Source organism: Penaeus monodon, chromosome 8 (assembly GCF_015228065.2).
Source record: "Penaeus monodon isolate SGIC_2016 chromosome 8, NSTDA_Pmon_1, whole genome shotgun sequence".
NCBI classification, from domain to species: domain Eukaryota; kingdom Metazoa; phylum Arthropoda; class Malacostraca; order Decapoda; family Penaeidae; genus Penaeus; species Penaeus monodon.
This window is the reverse complement of record NC_051393.1, coordinates 53,669,617-53,674,616: the sequence shown is the minus strand read 5'-3', so window position 1 is coordinate 53,674,616 and position 5,000 is coordinate 53,669,617. Positions and strand designations below refer to the sequence as shown.

At 44.2% G+C, this 5,000-nt stretch overlaps 1 pseudogene; it reads right to left on the bottom strand.

Moving 5' to 3' along the window:
* Positions 1-5,000, bottom strand: part of LOC119576451 — an 18,166-nt pseudogene that overhangs the window by 5,396 nt on the left and 7,770 nt on the right.

Below are 5,000 nucleotides of genomic sequence, written 5' to 3'. Positions count from 1 at the left end.
CACGTAAAGAGATAACCCAGACAGCATCCTTCACCCGTGAGTCAATTACCTGAGTGATGCATCCGCCGTCGCAGTGGCTGACGCTCTTCCACTTCCTCTCCGGCGGGATGATGTGCGTGGATTCGACGGCGTGGCCCAGGACGAGGAACCCGGCGTCGTATTCCCTCAGGTTCTCCGTCAGGAAGATGCGGAGGCCGGAGCTGTCCACGACGCCTGAGGGGAGAGAGAGAGGGCTGCGTGTGTTTTGCTTTTAAAGACATACACACGCGCGCTAACACACACGCACACGTACTCATGAGCGTGTACACACATAGTGGCACACTAACACACGCACAGTCTCTCTCTCTCTCTCTCTCTCTCTCTCTCTCTCTCTCTCTCTCTCTCTCTCTCTCTCTCTCACACACACACACACACACACACACACACACACACACACACACATACAAAAAAAAAATACTCATCGTCAGTTTCCACGACAAAATAAACATAATAATCCCTTTTTAATTCTAATTTATTTATATATGCATTACCAAAGAAACCCCATCAACGAACTCACCTTGGCGGAAGTTGGGATTATCGTAATGCATCTCCATCATGAAGTACGTGGCGCCCCCGTGTTCTTCTCGCAGAGGGAAGCCCACGTGGTCGGGCGTGATTTCGCCTGAGGATAAAGGGCATGCAATGATAATAAAGATAATAATGATAGCAATAATAATAATAATAATAATGATAATAATAATAATAATAATAATAATAATAATAATGATAATATTTGTTATTATTATAATCATTATTATTATTATTATTATTATTATTATTATAATAGTAATATAATAATAACAATTAGTAGGATGATAATAATGAAGTAGTAGTAATAGCAATGATAATAATTATCTAGTTTTATTTCATTCATTACGTTGGTTATTCTTGTGGCGGTTTCATTTTGCTTCTGAATTACCCCGAGTGAAAGGAATGTCCGGGGTTACCATCCGCTGGCACTGCGGAATTCGAACGCTGATCAGCAAGATTGCTATACGAGAACGCTACCACTGCACCACCACATCACAGAGCACAGGACAGTGTGATTTCGAGTTTTGATTTTTATCAAATTTATCAATGAAGTTTTTATCAATTTATTTATTTTTCCTTCTGAACACGATCACACCAAACTTCACGTGCAAAATCACCAAACAGAAATCCCGCTCAACTCACCCTCGCTCCCCACTGCCCAGGCTATAATGGGGCTCCTGCAGTTGGCCCAAGACAAGGGCATGTTGGGCGTGAAGCACTGCTGCCCCTCGACCTCCAGCCACTTCTCGTAGTGCTTCTCGCTCTCGGGCACGTGGCACTCATACAGGAGCATGTGGTGGACGTGTTCTATATGTTCGATGATTGGCACATACTGAAGAAATAGTGATAATGATGATAAATTAATGAGGAGGAGGAAAATAATGATAATACTAATGTAATAACAACAATAGCCATGATAACAACAATGATTACAACAATAACAATAACATGATAAGTGAAAAGGCGTGTTGCAGTAAATTATTTGTACTTCGCGTTCTACATAACACAATGTTAAAAAATTCGGGAAAGAGTTTTCTAGTAAATTAGTGATTTTTCTTTATTAGAATAGTAATGGACAGCATAAAATCATGGCTTTCAGAATAAAACAAACAAAAAAAATGCTTATATATTGAATTTTGATTTAATACTGTACAAAAACTTTCCTTTGAGATCTGTACTTTACTTACCCCGATGACGTGTGTCTTGCGTTCGAGAGGAGGTGCCTTGAACATCTGGCACCAGTATAAAGTGTCTACTTCACCTGATACGCTTACCTGAGAGTGATAGGATAAATGTGATTTGCGGGTAAAGCTGTCTTTTGTTGTCTGTGTAATCTCTCTCTCTCTTTCTCTTTCTCTTTCTCTTTCTCTTTCTCTTTCTCTTTCTCTTTCTCTTTCTCATTCTCTCTCTCCCATACACAGAAACTGTAAACCTGTTATTAATAATTATGAGCCAACCTCAATTGCCTTAACCATTGTTTTGTATGAATATATATCCGTACCTATCTTTCTACATATTTATCTTTCCAAATTATTCCAAATAGAGAGAAAATCTGATGTTACACCAGAACTTACACCACAAATGAATTTGCCATTATAAACTACCACAAAAAAACCTACATTATTCATGCGGACTTCCCAGGTGAAGACGTCATCGCCGAAGGTCGGGAGATCGAACTGGGGCTCCTGCAGGAAGATGCTCTTGGTCCCTCGGTGGTCGTGCTTCGTCATAGCGTACTCGGTCACGGGGTCGTCGTAAGAGTAAGCCCAGATCACTCGTATGGTGTCACTCTGAAAAAAAAAGGATTGGATAGGTCATACTTAGTAAAGAAGTGGGTCGTCTTGTGCTTTGTCTGGTGTCACTCTGGTTCGGTACTGGGCGTGTGTACAAGGATGGGAGAGATGAATGAATAGTCACAGTAATTACAATGTGTTTCATGTTCAAGGTGATGTGAAGATGTGAACGTCCGTTGCCGCTATTGTCGAGGGAAAAGAAGCGGCTGAGAGTTAAGGTGGCTCCTCTCTCAGACGTGGGAAGACCTGGTAACGGTACAATCATTTGGGCCGCAGCGATGGTCACCATTTCCAGGGAGTAACCACAACCATCTCCAGCAGACTTCAACCCTCAGTAGTAATGGTCACTCCGGTCGATGAGCATATAATGGTATTGAGAGTGAAGCTTACATTTGGCTTCATGTCTCTTATTGCTGTATATGCTCCTATTGATGTTTGTAAACTTCACGTGAAAGAGATGTTTTACACCAAACTTGCATCTGTGAAAGACAGCTGTCCTCATCAATATATCTGAATTGTTTTGGATGGCTTCAATGGGGTAGCTGGCTGTGAACAAGCTGACTATGAGATGTCTGTCAGTCCTCATGGCTTGGGAGGTATTGCCATCAGCTGTAAGGTCCTGGAAGTTGTAGATTTCTGGCTCTTGGTACCAGGGCTCTGACCCACATTGTTGGCCTTGGTACAGTGATGCAGGTAAAGGGGCCAAGGAGATTGACCCCATCCTCGTTAGTTGTGGCTACCCTCCGAGTCCACTTCAAAACTCCAATGATCACCCTAGGGTGTTTCATGTAGACAAATTGAGAGAGAGTGTGTGCCCAGGGGTTTGCTGAGGCTATCTCTTGTCCTTTTGCAGCACTCAGAGACCTGATGAATCCTGTACTGCTGTAGGACACCTTAAGCTATGAAACGTTTGATGCAGCTCAAGAATCAATCGGTAAACGCCCAATACGCCCACTTCCATTGTTTTGCAGGAGACAGTGGAAGGCCACAGATGCTTGTTGTGCAGCTCACGTGACAGGGGATCGTGACTTGTTGTGCAGGGCTAGGCCTCTGCTAAGAAGAGACAAAATGCAGCTTATCAGGAATCTTGCAGAGGAAGGTCGAAGGTCATTTCTTAGTAAATGACCTCCGCCCTGCCTATCAAGCCATGAGAATGCCGAACTCGCAGGTGACTGCAGCCCACTTAGTAAGTGACCAGATAGTCTCAGATCCTGTTTGGTTGAAATGGACTGGATCCAGCTAGTGTCGACATTCCTTTGCCGGACCCATCCATCAGCGAGTTAGGGGGTGATCTCCAAGCTGAAGAGTGATAAAGCAGGGAGTATCTGTGGCATCCCAGCTGAATTGTTAAAGACTGGTGGAGAACCTATGGTGAGGGGCTTGCAAGCTGTCCTGTCTGCCATCTGGACGACAGGTACCATTTCCCTTCACCTACTGAGGGATGCGGCCATCCCTCTCTGGAAGGGGATAGCAATCTGGATTCACTCCTGGTAAGACCACAATTGATCATATCCTGGCACCTCTGGGCATTGTAGATCAACGTCGTGAGTTCGGGAGTAGGCTGCTTCTATCTTACAGATGCAGAAGGCTTTTGATATGGTGCATCGCAAATCACTTTGGAAGATTCCAACAAGAATTATTGAATTCATAAAAAGCCTGGTACTGAAAGTGCTGTAAAGTGTAGCGGGGGCCTGTAGAGCTTCTTTCATGTTAGGCAAGGTTGTGCTCTTGCACTAACACCTTTCAACACTTGCATGGTCTGGATACTGGGCAGAGGCATGGTCCAAATTCTTTTTGGAGGAACTCTGGGCAAGGATACCGGTCTTGACTTTGCTGGCGATGTTGCTATTCGATATGAGTCTTTGAAATCCTGGTGGTGGCTTCAAAGACATTTAGCAATGAAGCGAAGCCCCTGAGTCTAGAGGTCTCCTAGACCAAGACCAAGATCCAAGACTTTGGGAGCCTGCTAAGAGAGCCCTTTCAATCAGAACGTTCTTGCAGGGAGGACATTGAGGTCACAGAGGGAGGTTACATACCTTGGTAGTGTAGTTTACTGAGTCTGGGATGTCAGACCAGGAAGTCAGTAGTTGGAATGGCCTGGCAGCAGGGGTCATAAAATTTCTCAGTAAGAGCATTTTGAGATACCAGTACCTGTGTAGAAGGACCAAGCTACGTGTATTCAAGACCTTGATACCTACTTGGAATCTCATACTGATGCTTTCTGTAACAGGTCCTTGCGCTGGATCATGGCAGAACACGCGTCCAACACTGTGAGACTGGTACAGAACCTGTTTCTTGCTATATGGGCACCTGGTTCGTTTACTACAGGATGATCCTGCCCACCAGTTTGTCTTTGCTCGAGATAACCCTGGTTGGAGGAAGCCTGTGTGACGACCTAGTGAGTCATGACTAGGGCAGATTGATCAAACCTGTCGTGAAGAGACCCTGCCTGGTGGTTTGCCATGAGAGAACTTCGTAGGTGGAAACGAAGGGTTGATGCAGTTATACGCCCCTATCGACGCTAGCTCCCCAATGAATGAATGAATGAATTACAATAACTAATGTAACCGTATGCAGATAATTGTAATGTATTATACGGAGTACATTGACTTCCGATGCAGAGACTTGGACTATTCA